Source organism: Apodemus sylvaticus, chromosome 10 (genome assembly GCF_947179515.1).
Source record: "Apodemus sylvaticus chromosome 10, mApoSyl1.1, whole genome shotgun sequence".
In the NCBI taxonomy this organism is placed as follows: domain Eukaryota; kingdom Metazoa; phylum Chordata; class Mammalia; order Rodentia; family Muridae; genus Apodemus; species Apodemus sylvaticus.
In genome coordinates, this window is record NC_067481.1 from 21,368,932 (window position 1) to 21,383,211 (window position 14,280).

General features: G+C 45.5%; 1 non-coding gene across 1 annotated transcript; it reads right to left on the minus strand.

Annotated features, from left to right (window-relative positions):
• Positions 1-10,469: 10,469 nt before the first annotated feature.
• On the minus strand, positions 10,470-10,660 carry LOC127695730 (U2 spliceosomal RNA). The gene has a single exon (XR_007980089.1). It is a non-coding gene; the product is annotated as a U2 spliceosomal RNA (small nuclear RNA).
• Between the last annotated feature and the right edge of the window lie 3,620 nt (positions 10,661-14,280).

Here is a 14,280-nt window from a genome sequence, read left to right on the forward strand (position 1 = left end):
GCTGGTAGACTGACATGTCAACCAAATCCTAACCATTAGACAGTTTAGCTTCCATAGGAGGATCTAGTGCCTAAGCCAGGAGTCCCGCTGAGGAGGGAGAATCAGTCTCCTTAAGGAAGACCTGGAAGTTATGATGGATTGTACATTTATAGGCTAGACTGTAACCCAGGGCAGACTATAATTCTTGACCCAGACACTCAAGTCTTACTGGATTTTTCAGCTTCCCTGTCCACACAGGATTCTGGGATTTGAACTATAGACTCTTGCCATACTTCCTCAGGGCTTTGTGGGTCAGATGGTGCTCCCAGCTCACATCAATCTGTTTTAAGGTCTTCAAGGCACCCTCCCATCTCACCTAGTGTCTCAGAGCGAGTGGTAGAAAGCTTGTGTTTCCACAGATAGCCCTGTAGCTGCAGCCAGGGCCGCTTGTAGAGATGGTGGATTCTCCGGAGTCTGGGCTGGAGCCTGCTGTGGGCTTGGAGAGAGCTGAGCCTCCTTGCCTGCCTCTGAAGTTATCATAACCTGGATATACTGCACTGTCATGAACATACCAATGGCACCTACCTCATAAATACTCCTGTTCATGCTTGGAGTTGTGGGTGGTAGATACCCTGGAACTGGAGTCATGGGCAAACCTGGTTTGCGCACCACCTGGAATAGCAACAAAGACTCTTAACCCCCGAGCCAACTCTCCAGCCCCAGAAAAACTTTTTTTTTTTTAGTTTCCATGCTTTATTATTAGAAAAATGGAAAGAGAAAAGGAGATAGAGAAACAAAGAGAAAAGAGAAGATAGAGGGATGACCATGACCACGTGGAAAGGGGGAAAAGAATGGAGAGAGAGGGGCAGAGAGAGATGAGGCCAGAGAGAGACCCATAAAAACTTTGTTTTTGGGGGGGGAGTTGGGGGTTTTTTGTTGTTTGTTTTGGTTTTTTGGTTGTTTTCGTTGTTATTGTTGTTGGTTTTTTTTTCTTTTTGGTTTTTTTTTTTTTTTTGGTTTTTTCGAGACAGGGTTTCTCTGTGTAGCCCTGGCTGCCCTGGAACTCACTCTGTAGACCAGGCTGGCCTCGAACTCAAAAATCTGCCTGCCTCTGCCTACCGAGTGCTGGGATGAAAGGCGTGCACCACCACCTCCTGGCCCCATAAAAACTTCTTAAGAATCCACAACTCAGGTTGAGAAGATGTCTCAACCGCTAACAAACTACTCCCTTCTGAGCTGGGCAGTGGTGGCGCAGGCCTGTAATCCCAACACTTGGGAGGCAGAGGCAGGAGGATTTCTGAGTTCGAGGCCAGCCTGGTCTACAGAGTGAGTTTCAGGACAGTCTGGGATATACAGAGAAACCCTGTCTCGAAAAAACAAAAACAAAAGAGGGGTGGGGGGAGGGAGGCAGAGGCAGGAGGATTTCTGAGTTTGAGGCCAGCCTGGTCTACAGAGTGAGTTCCAGGACAGCCAGGGCTACACAGAGAAACCCTGTCCTGAAAAACCAAACCAAACCAAACCAAAACAACAACAAAAACCCCAAACCAAACAAAACAAAAAAACAACCTGCTCCCTTCTATTGACCTGGGACACTTCCAACAGCCGCTTCTCCAACCACAGCAAATCACGTACAATTCACCTGTGTACAAAAACACAGCACCGTGCATGGTTTTCTGATTGTTACTTTTCGGTGTTACTTTTCGATGCAGTCTGATGTATAAACACATCTAATTTAGTCTCGTTTGTGCTTGCAAATCTGTTTTTGACATTGAGACATTTGACAGTGTCCAGGACTTCCGATCTGGGATTTGCTGGAGGCCAGTGGGGAGCGGCTCCGCAGACCGAGCTTACCCAACGCTGCTGCTCGCTCCTCCTGGCAGTTGATAACCAGTAGCGGTTAGCAGGTCTCGAGGAGGCAGGAGGCGGAGGAAGCACGGGGATGTGGGACGCCTTGGCCCAGGCCTGCACTCTCGGTGGGCGGGGCCTCTCTCTCCTCCTTCCCTCCCTCCCTCCCCCCTTCCTCTCTTCTCTCCTCTCTCTATCCTCCTCTTTCCCTCTACCTCTCCCCCTTTCCCCCACCCCACTAATTTCTCTTCCTCCTCTTCTCCTTTCTTTTCTATACAATCTCAGGAATTTAGACCTGGAATTTCGTAGACCATAGAGATCAGCCTGCCTCTGATGATCTGGTTCCCGGGCACCTCTCTTGATTTTACTTTCCGCAATCTTGTTCTTATTTTTATTTTGAATGGTGAAGGGGGGAGCAGGGTCTTGTGTAGCCCAAGGCTGCCAAACTTTCCGTGTAGCCAAGAAAGACCTTGAATTCTTGATCTTCCTGCCAACACTCTCCTATCCACACCCACATCTCAAGCCTGTGACACTACACTCTACTTCGGTCTATGCTGGGACCGAACCCAGGGCTTTGTGCACGCTAGAAAAAAACACTGAGCCATATCCAGCTCCTCGGAAACATTTTTTTCCACACAAAACACTGGAAGGAAATTATGAATTCTACTATCCAAGCAACTGAGAGCATCATGGACAGTCGTTTGCTCCCTGCTGGAGAACACTGATGGCAAAAGGAACCAAGGGAGCTGAAGAGAAAGCACAGGGACCAAGAAGCTAAGAGCTCAGCCTTCCCATCGGGTGGCTCCTGCTCAAGACTATGACCCAAGGAACATGGGAAGGACCAGACCCAGCTCTTCCAAAATTATAATTAATTTTCTATGAATTTACAAAGAAAACTACTGAATGCTTCGTTCTACTAATACGGTTTCTTTCTTTACAGCTTTCTCATACTTTTACAAATATTACTATGAACTTCTTTTTTTTTTTTTTGGATTTTTGGTTTTTTCGAGACAGGGTTTCTCTGTGTAGCCCTGGCTGTCCTGGAACTCACTCTGTAGACCAGGCTGGCCTCGAACTCAGAAATTTGCCAGCCTCTGCCTCCCAGAGTGCTGGGATTACAGGCACGCGCCACCACCGCCCGGCCTAGATCTTCTTCTTCTTCTTCTTCTTCTTCTTCTTCTTCTTCTTCTTCTTCTTCTTCTTCTTCTTCTTCTTCTTCTTCTTCTTCTTCTTCTTCTTCTTCTTCTTCTTCTTCCTTTTCTCCTCCTCATCCTCCTTCTTCTTTTTGTCTATATGTTCATTTGAGACAGGATTTCTCTGTGTAGTCCTGGCTGGCCTGGAACTCATAGAGATTTGCCTGTCTCTGCCTTCTGAGTGCTGAAATAAAAAAAAAATGTGCACCACCAAGACCCAGGTACTGTGGGTTTCTTTCTCTTCTTCCTCCTCCTCTTGCTCCTCTTCCTTGAGACATGGTTTCTCGTTGTGTAGCCTTGGCTGGCCTCAAACTCACAGAGATCTGCTTGTGTCTGCATCCTAAAGGCTGGACTTAAAGACATGTGCCACTACTGCCCAACTCAAGCACAGTTTTGTTTGTTTGTGTGTGTGTGTGTATACACACACACACACACACACACACACATATATATATATATATATATATATACACACACATACACACACACACACATGTATAACAGAGTCCTGATTATTTCATTTTTTGATTGAGAACATGAATGGAAGACTGAAACATGAGTGCCTGAGTTGGATCCCAGCATCCACAGAAAGGTTGGGCATGACATCATGGATCTGTAACGCCACTACTCAGGGTGGTGCCATTCGGGTCCTGGTGACTCACTGCATAGGTGGTTGAGTCAGAGCAGCCAGCCCAGGTTTCTCTGAGAGACCTGGTCTTAAAAATAAGATGATCTAGGCAATGGTGGCACATACCTTTAATCCCAGCACCAGGGAGACAGAGGCAGGTGGATCTCAGAGTTTGAGGGCAGCCTGGACTACAGAGTGAATTCCATAACAGCCAGAGAGACATAGAGAAACCCTGTCTTGAAAATGGAACAAAATAAAAAGAGGGCTGGAGAGATGACTCAGCTGCCAAGGACCAGCCTCAGCTTGGAGAGGGGTTCTCTGAGAAAGGGTGTCTGAGAGCAAATGACTTGAACTGAAACCATGGGTCCAAGCTGACAGTCTATGTTCTGCTTGAGATGGTTCTCTAGACAGCTCTGTAGATAACTCTTAGCTCTGTAGTCAGCTCAAGATAGCTTTCTGATAGGTTTCTCATGCTAGAAAAGAAATTCCTAAAAGCTCTCTCTCTGGGTAGCTCATGGGTTTTCCGATCAAAGTCAGAAAAGCTGCTATAAAAAATTTTTGGATCTTCTGATCAAGTCAGAAATCCTGTTAGAAAAAAAAATTTTTTTTCCGAGATAGGGTTTCTCTGTGTAGCCCCGGCTGTCCTGGAACAAAAAAAATCGTGAAAAGCTGTGTTTGTTCCCTAGTCATCTCCAGACAGCTCAGCCCTCCCTTGATTTAAAAAAAATTTTTCTAAAAAAAAAAAACCTATTACTCTCTGCTAGCTCATCTCATGCAGACCAAAACCTCAGTTTTTTATTTACTTATCAATTCAGTTATTTATTCCAGGTTCCCTCTGACCATCCCATGAAACAGCATTCCATGACCATAGCCCCTTGATTCTTAGGAAAATGACTACTAGTATATATATATATATATTTAGCATTGCAAAAGAATTCAGAGATTTGTCTGCCTTTGTAAAATTAGCTGGGTAGTATCCTGTCTTGAGATTACCATTCTGACCATGCCTGGACCTAAATTTGTTCTGTCCCAGGCTAACCTTGAACTCAGGAATCTGCCTGTCTTTGTATCTTTCTGACAAGCTGGTTCATAGTACAGCTACCTCCACGCCTTTAGATCTGTGAAGTTCCTTATACAATTCATAATGCATCCTTATATTTTGCACAGTTCAGAAATTACATATTTTTGAACTCATGAGTTCTTTCCCACAGTCTTAAAGGCTGTCCTGAAGGTCACAGCATTCTATCATTTTGCTGAGACATAGACACGCCCTGAACTCCCGGACTCCTTCGGTCGCTCTGATTATCACGAAGTCATTAACGTTGGCAGAGAGCACATTCCCCTGAAGGGGGAACATAAAATACACAAACAAGGCTTACACCTACAGCAACCATCAACACTCATGGAGGCCCAAGCTCTGCTGACTCGGATCTGGGAGCAGGAACCATGTCATGCTGTCCCTTACACAGGGCCAATTAGGACTCAGCACTCTGTGGTTACAAGGACTGCTCTTCCAGGGGTCCTGAGTTCAATTCCTAGCAACCACATGGTGGCTCACACCTATCTGTAATGTGATCCAATACCCTCTTCTGTTATGCAGGCATACATGCAAATACTCATATGCATAAATAAGCCTTTTTTTTTTTTTTTTTGGATTTGGTTGTTTCGAGACAGGGTTTCTCTGTGTAGCCCTGGCTGTCCTGGAACTCACTCTGTAGACCAGACTGGCCTCGAACTCAGAAATCCGCCTGCCTCTGCCTCCCAGAGTGCTGGGATTACAGGCGTGCGCCACCACCTTTAAATTAGCCTTTTAAAAAGGTTAAAAAATAAGATAAAAGCTTGTGTGATAGTGCACACCTTTAATCTCAGCACTTGGGAGGCAGGTGCAGGCAAATTTCTGTGAGTTCAAAGCTAGTATGGTTTATTTAGGAAAGATAACCAGGACTATATAAGACCCCACCTCAAACCAACTTACCCTATCCCGAAAAGAAACAAAACAAAACCCAGAGGAACCTAGAGCAAGAAAGGGTATAACATAATTCTGGATTATCTTCTACCAGAAAGCTTAAAAATCTTGAGGCCTGCTCCTTTAAACATAAGTGTAGCCATTTTGTATTCAGTTTCCATTTTGCTTATAAGGTGAAATTAAGTTCAGGTTCTTAGACTCCACTTCTCAGAAGTAATTATCCATAGATGACCACTGAAGAATGCTACTAATAAGTCAAAAGATGATGGTTGAATTACTTATGCTCTGTTATTTCAATGTTCTGAAATTCTGTTCACCACCCCTCTTACCTCCCTCAGGACCAATCAGCTTAAAGGTTAGCTGATAATACTCAGTCTAGTAAGCCAAAACATACTGCTCTCCTCTTTGCCTTTTAAATTTTTGAACCTGCTTTCAGGACAGACAGGCATCACAATTAGTCTCCCAAGTCCTTTTCTTTGTGGTCCTGATCAAAGGACCTGTGGTGTGCATTCAATAAACTATTCTCACTTAATTGAGATTGATGTCTGTATGGTTTGTGGTGATTCCTGGACCTCCACAAAAGAGTGCTCAATATATGGACTGAAAATGTCTAACAACTCACTTGCCAAATCATCAACTAGCCCTGAAAATAAATTGCTGGAGCGTCGGGCCCATACCTGGCCGTCGTGGGGGGTGGGGGGAGAAAATGTCGAAGGGACACAAGAGCCAGTTTCCAGGCTAGACTTAGTGACACACACCAGTAATTCCAGCACTTGAGAAGCAGAGGCAGGAGGATCACCACAAGTTCAAGAGTAGCTTGGGTTACACAGTGAGACCTTGTCTCAATGAGTAAAAATAAAATTGAGAATAAAGTATAAAACTCCAATAGTTTTTAGTATGATCACAGAGTTTTGGAATCCTTATCATAATCTTTTTTTTTTTTTTTTTGGATTTGGTTTTGGTTTTTTCGAGACAGGGTTTCTCTGTGTAGCCCTGGCTGTCCTGGAACTCACTCTGTAGACCAGGCTGGCCTCGAACTCAGAGATCCACCTGCCTCTGCCTACCAGAGTGCTGGGATTACAGGCGTGAGCCACCACCGCCTGGTGCCATAATCTATTTTTTAAGATTTATTTATTATATGTAAATACACTGTAACTGTCTTCAGACACCCCAGAAAAGGGCGTCAGACCTCATTACAGATGGTTGTGAGCCACCATGTGATTGCTGGGATTTGAACTCAGGACCTTTGGGAACAGTCAGTGCTCTTAACTGCTGAGCCATCTCTCCAGCCCCACCATTATCTATTAAATTTGTTTATTTTTGGCTTTCTAAGGCAGAATTTCTCTGTGTAGCTCTGGTTGTCTTGGAACTCACTCTGTAGACCAGGCTGGCCTCAAACAGAGATCTTCCTTCCTCTGCCTCTCGAGTATTGAAACTGAAGGCATGGGCCTTCACTGCGCAGCACCACTTAAGCCTTATGAATCATTTTGGCCAAGGATGTGCATCCAGAGTCTAATAAGGAACTGAAGCTAAACAGGTTGTGAAATAGCTGGGTTGTGTCTATCATAATGCTCTCAGTCTGTGAGAGCAGATGGGATCTGGTCTTATCACAGGGTTATGTTTCCTCTAATGTGGTGCTGAGGACAAAGGCCAGGGTCCATCCACCTGCCCCTCAGCATCTAGAGACAGACAGATAGACCCTGGAAGGTCTGGCTTGACCATTTAAGCCCCTAAGAATGCTCTTAGGTTGACAATGGTCCCAGTATGTGGCCCTCTTCAGCTTCCAAGTCTACCTTAATTCCTAATCAACCCAAGGTCTTCCATGAGGATCTACAGGACAAGTCACCAAGCACTCTCCAGCTCCGTCTGACTAATGGTTCTCCTTCCTCTCGAGAAGGCATGTGTTCTTGGCCATCCCAGCCTTCTGGAACCCTGGTTCTGTGACATCACCTCTCTCCTGGAAATATGCTCATTTGCAGACTGTGCAATCTGCCCAAGCTTTCGAAATGTCACATGGTTCCGGAAGGCAAGGTGTCCTGTGTAAGACCCAGGCAGGATGGGGCTCTTCTTGCCATCTCTTTTTCTCTGGAAATTGACCTCTTGAGGTAACTCTGAAAGACACTCCTTGTGGTCATGATGACCTGCCCTGGGGCTACACTGAATTGACAGAGCTTTGTGTATGCCAGTTGCCCTTATTTAGATAGTGATGCAGCCCACGTTTGGGGCAAAGCCTCCATGAACAGCCAACAGTGTGAGGTGGGTTCAACTCCAGAAGCAATCCTTTCCAGGGTGCCCACCCTATTACCCTTCATTTCTGTGGTTCAGTAGGTGTTCTCTCCCCAGCCTCCAACCCAGATAGGGTTTCTCTGTGTAATAGCACCCTGGCTGTCCTGAGCTGGCTCTGTAGACCAGGCTGGCCTCAGTCTCACAGAGATTCACCTGCCTCTTCCTTGAGAGTACTGAGATTAAAGAATGTGCCACCTTGTCCAGCTATAAGTGTCCCTTTTTGCTTTTGCCAAAAGTTGAAGAATTCAAAAGTTTTTTTGATCATAGTGGAACACATGCTCTTGTGGCCTGGTGGGGCATCTTTGAGGTATATTCCCAAGAGTGGTATAGTTGGGTCTTCAGGTAGATCTATTTCTAATTTTCTGAGGAACCTCCAGATTGATTTCCAGAGATATAGCGGCCTTGTTTGTGGTAGCCAGAAGCTGAAAACAACCCAGATGTCCCACAACAGAAGAATGGATACAGAATATGTGGTTCATTTACACAGTGGAATACTACTCAGCTATTAAGAATGAGGACATCCTGAGTTTTTCAGGCAAATGGATGGAACTAGAAAATATCCTGAGTGAGGTAACTCATGCATGGCATATACTCACTAATAAATGGATATTAGCCCCCTAAAAAAGAGTACAGAATACACAAGATATAGTCCACAGAACTCAGGTTAACAAACAGAAGGGCCCAAGTGAGGATGCTTCAATCCCACTTGGGAGGGAGAAGAAAGCAGTCAGAGAAGGGGTTGGGGGAGGGAGGGACCTCGGTGGAGAAGGGAACAGGGAGGGGAAGAAAAGAACATGATCAGGTATTGGGTCAGGGAAAAGGACTGAAGCCCCGAGGGCCAGCAGAAAGAATAGAAACAGGCAACCTCGGGAGGTAGGAGGTGGAGGGGACCCTCCAGAATGTACCAGAGACCTGGGAGGTGAGAGACTCTCAGGATTCAAAGGGACAGACCTTAGATGAAATGCCCTACAGTGGGGAGAGGGAACTTGTACAGCCCACCTCCAGCAGGAAGACAGGGCAACAAGTGAGAGAGGGGGCTGCCGTCCCATAGTCAAAAACCCTGATCCATAACTGTTGCTGTCTAAGAACTTCAGGGACAAAAATGGAGAAGAGCCTGAGGAAAAGAAGGTCCAGCAACAGACCCAAAGTAGGATCCAGCTCAAGAGGAGGCCTCAAGGCCTGACACTATTTCTGAGGCTATGGAGTGCTCACAAAAAGGGAGCTATAAAAACTGCCCTTCCAAAAGACTCAACAAGTAGCTGAAAGACTCCGATGCAGGTATTTATATCCAACCAATGGAAAGAAGCTGCTGACCCCTGTGGTTGAATTAGGGAAAGGCTGGAAGAAGCTGAGGAGGAGGGCCACCCTGTAGGAAGAATCTCAGTTAACCTGGACCCCCAAGATCTCTCAGATACTGGACCAACAACTAGGCAGCATACACCAGCTGATATGAGGCCCCACAACACAAATACAGCAGAGGACTGCAGGGTCTGGGTTCAGAGAAGATGCACCTAACCCTCAAGAGACTGGAGGCCCCAGGGAGTGGATATGGTGGGTAGGGAGTGTGTGTGTGTGGGGGGAGTCTGTGGGGTGTGGGGACATCCTCGTGGAGACAATGATTGGGAGGAGGTATGGGATGTGGAACAGTCAGAGGGTGGACTGGGAGGGGGATAAAATCTGGAATGTAAAAAAAATTAAATTAAAATGTAAATCATTAAAAAAGTTTTTTGATATCTAGTACTTAAAATTCATGCAATGTCCTTTTACTCTCATTGCTTAAGAATGGAAGGGCTCAGCCGGGCGTGGTGGCACACGCCTGTAATCCCAGCACTTGGGAGGCAGAGGAAGGCGGATTTCTGAGTTCGAGGCCAGCCTGGTCTACAGAGTGAGTTCCAGGACAGCCAGGGCTACACAGAGAAACCCTGTCTCAAAAAACAAAAACAAACCAAAAAAAAAAAAAAATGAAGGGCTGGAGAGATGGCTCAGCAGTTAAGAGCACTGCTCTTCCACAGGTCCTGAGTTCAATTCTCAGCAACCACATGGTAGTGCACCTGTAGCAACCACTTGTAATGGTATGTGGTGCCCTCTCCTTGTGTGAAGACCGGCACAGGTACTCACATAAATAACTTTTTTTTTTTTTTTTGAGAAAGAAAAATGAAACCTATTGAGGTTTGGAGTCTAATGCAGTTTTGTTTTTTTCCTTACAATAAAAAAAATGTGTACACTATGATAAAAGAATCTAAGACTTTTATAAGAGTCAAAAGCAACATACTGATGCTATACAACAAGACATATTCTGCTCAGACTAAAGAGTTTTGAATTCTTTTTTTTTTTTTTTTTTTTTTTTTTTTTGGTTTTTGGGGTTTGGTTTTTTTTTTTTTTTTGTTTTTTTCGAGACAGGGTTTCTCTGTGTAGCCCTGGCTGTCCTGGAACTCACTCTGCAGACCAGGCTGGCCTCGAACTCAGAAATCCGCCTGCCTCTGCCTCCCAAGTGCTGGGATTACAGGCGTGCGCCACCACTGCCCGGCTGAGTTTTGAATTCTTACTTTTAAGACCAGTGTTATAACCCCCGAGGGGGTGCACCGTTCCTGGAGGTACTGCAATACCAGGTCGATGCGTGGAGTGGACGGAGCAAGCTCCTATTCCAACTCCTAGCTCCAAAAATCCATTTAATATATTGTCCTCGGATAGAGGACGTATCAGATATTAAACTGATAAGAACAGATACTACACTTGATCTTAGCCAAAAGGCCGAGAAGCGATATCGAAAATAGCTATCATGGCCGATGTAGTTCTCTTATTGTCCCACTTTAACTTGTGGTGAGCATCAGCGTGTTTCTGCCTCCTTTCTGTGCTCCCCCACATCCCCCAGAAAAAGCACAGGACTCTGCTACAAACTTTTTACGCTCCTCAGGTTTCATAAAAAACTTCATATGTATGTGGGACCCCTGCATTTCTCCCCTGCAGAAGCATGGTCTGCAGTCTATTTGCATGCTCCTGCCATGGGGGCGTGGCCACCGGGAGCTGACTCCACCTCGGCGCCGCCCTGAGTGAGCCTCTGGAGATTTGCTACTGGTGAAGGACAAAGCAGAAGTGCTTCTTATTGGCCAGTGTTCACCCTTTCTCGAAGACATGGTTGACACACAGAAGCAAAACCCAGACTTTATTATAGATAAGTAGTTAATTTATAGGCAGAATTTCTTATCATAGCCCTGCCTGACTTCAAACTTGGAATTCTCCTGCCTTGGCCTCCTGCTGGGATTAGAGGTGTGTGTGTCAATTGCCTGGCATCTAAAAGTTTCTCATATGTTGAGAACCGTTTCTGTGATGTGGGTTGGGTCCTTTTGTCTTCCTTCTTTCCTCTTTCCTTTTTCCTTTTTTCTTTTTGATACATAACGTTCTGGGACTCAAAATGTAGTTCATGTTGTGAGGCATTCACCAGAGAAGACTGCTTGAACATGGGTTTAAGCCAATAAACAGGCTAGCAACTACACAGGGTGTTCAGGATCCCACTGTTTTCAGGGTGTGCTTTAGCACAAAGACCGTGTTCTGGGTTGGCATACTTCAGTTAACAAGGACAGTTAGCCAGAAGCAAAACTACAGAAGTCAGAAAGCAAGGTTAGTACATTTAGAGACTACGGACTCTGATGGATTGGGCCTTTGTTTTAGTTTAGGCAACTGACGCTATGTGCTGAGTTTTACAGCCCGAATGGTACTTGCATTATAGAGTGAGTCTGGGGGCCTTCTACCAGCTTGGATCCTGTTATAGTCCATATTGGCTTTAAATTTGAAATCCTCCTGCCTCAGCATCTTGAGTGCTAGGATTGCAAGCTTGAGTCATTACTCCCCAATTTGGTTTATTTGTTTGTTGAGGCAAGATTTCTCTGTGTAGCTCTGGTCATCATGGAACTCAGAGACCCATCTGTATCTGCCTCCAAATGCTGGGATTAATAAGTGTGTCACCATGCCAGGCTCTGGATTTGTTTTGTCTTTATCTTATCTGTATGCATTATTTGTTTGGGCTGGTTTATTTGTTTGTTGCATGGGTTTTCTCTCTCTCTCTCTCTCTCTCTCTCTCTCTCTCTCTGTGTGTGTGTGTGTGTGTGTGTGTGTGAGAGAGAGAGAGAGAGAGAGAGAGAGAGAGAGAGAGAGACTGAGGATCCAATCTGCCACTCTGTAGTCTGTCTAGCATCCTGGTCTTAACTTCATCAAAAGTCACAGGCAACACTATGGGTCAAACCCACATGATTCCTTGGTCTTTCTGGACCTCGGGATGGACTCCAAATTTCAAGAGAGGTGAAAATCTTCCTAGTTTAGGGATGGTTATCAGACAAGGAAGGATACAGTGACAGAGCAGCGGGCTTGAGAGGTCTTAAGAGAGGACAAGTCAGGGGACTCGCCATTGCCTTGCACGCACCGAGCCTCCTCAGCCCTAACCCTTCCACCTCTACATGGCCTCAGTTCTGCCTTGAGGAAAGTCCAGCACAGACCTTGAGTCCTAATTCTGAGTTTAGGCCAGGAAGTGATCTCCCTTGCTTCTGCCCATAGAACTTGGAGGTTTCCTTTTATGTTCAGTAAGAGCTATGCCTGTGAGGCATAAATTGGCCTGTCTGGAATGTCACAGACATCTGTCTTTACCTGCATTCTGGTGGTCCCCAAAACCCTTCCATGCTCAGTCTAACTATATAAGCTCTTGGTCTTCTGAGGAGCCATTTCCTGCACTGCCCCTTAGCTGACTTCTTCAGATCTGTAGGTACCTCCAGCCTGTCCTACCTGCTTGGCTGTTTCCAGCTCTTGCACACTGTGGGCCACTCCCCCTTCCTGTCCCAAGTCCCCACTTTCCTTTGCGTCAGGCACTTGCATTTTTGTAGCCCTTTAAATTCTATGCTTGGGGACTAAAAAAGATGGCTCAGTGGTTAAGAGTATGTACTATGGGGCTGAAAAGATGTTTCAACTGTTCAGAGCACTGGCTGCTTTTCCAGAGGATCCAGATTCAGTTGCCACCATCCACGACACGAGGCAGTTCACAACCGTCCTTAACTTCAGTTGCAGGAGATTTTGTGCCTTCTGACTTCTGTGGGCACTGCACACACACGGTGCACAGACTTATAAAGGCAAAACATAAAACCCTTAAACATAAAGTTTACAAAAATCCGTCTCGCTTTCATTCCCAAGAGCATTCGATTTTCATTTGGGAGACCTCAGTTCAAGCTCTGGCTGTGTTACTGTGTCATGGGGACCAGGTGTCTGAGAGCCTTTAAGAGGGTCAAAGACTAGATTTGGAGCCCCGCCTCCAACTCTCAGCTGACTTGCTGTGTAATCTTGGTTGAACTAGCTCTCTGTTTTCCTAGGTTTCTTCTCACACAAACCCGGGAGGCCAGACTAATTGGCTCTGGGATTAGCCCAGTGTTCTGCCTCACCCAGTTTCCGTCCTCCCATCCCCGCCTTTGAACAAGAGAAGCTGTCCTCGGTGCTGAACCTTTGAGTGTTGTGTGCCTAGGCTGAGTTCTGCTCTCAACAGATCCTGGCTGTTCTCAAGGCCCCCCGAGCCTGCTGAGATCTACCCCACAGAACACCACAGAAGCCCAAGAACCTGGGTGAGGAACATGGCTCAATGAATAAAGCACTTGCATGGTGAAGAATGAAGTTCAAATCCCCAAGCACCTACATCTACTTATCTAAATCTCTGGGGCAAGAGAGAGGATGCTCCGAAGAGATCCCCTCTTTCTCCCCACAGTGCTTAAGGATAGCCTGTGGTCACATGTATCACCTAAACATAGTTTTTAGGAAAATGTATTATTTGTTTTAAAAATGTATTCTCCAGGAATAAGCTTAAAAACCTTTGATTTAGGGAGCTAGAGAAATGGCTTGCTCCATGGTTAAGAATGCTGGCTGCTCTTACAGGTGACCCAGGTTCGATCTTCAACACTAATATTTACACAGTTCACAACTGTCTACAACTTGGGGCTGGAGAGATGGCTAAGAGGTTAAGAGAACTGGCTGCTCTTCCAGAGGTCCTGAGTTCAATTTGCAGTAACCACATGGGGATTTCATAACCATCTATGAGATCTGGTGCCCTCTTCTGGGGCTGCAGGCATACCTGCAGGCAGAACGCTGTATAAATATGTGTGTGTGTGTGTGTGTGTGTGTGTGTATGTATATATATATATATATATATATATATATATATATATATATATATATATATATATATATATATATATATATATATATAAGCTATCTATAACTCTAGTCCTGGGGAATCCAGTACCTTCTTCTGGCTTCCTAGGGCACCAGGCATGAATGTGTTCACAAGCATGCAGACAAAACACCCACATATGGCCAGGCAGTGGTGGCATTTGGGTGGCAGAGGCAGGGGAATC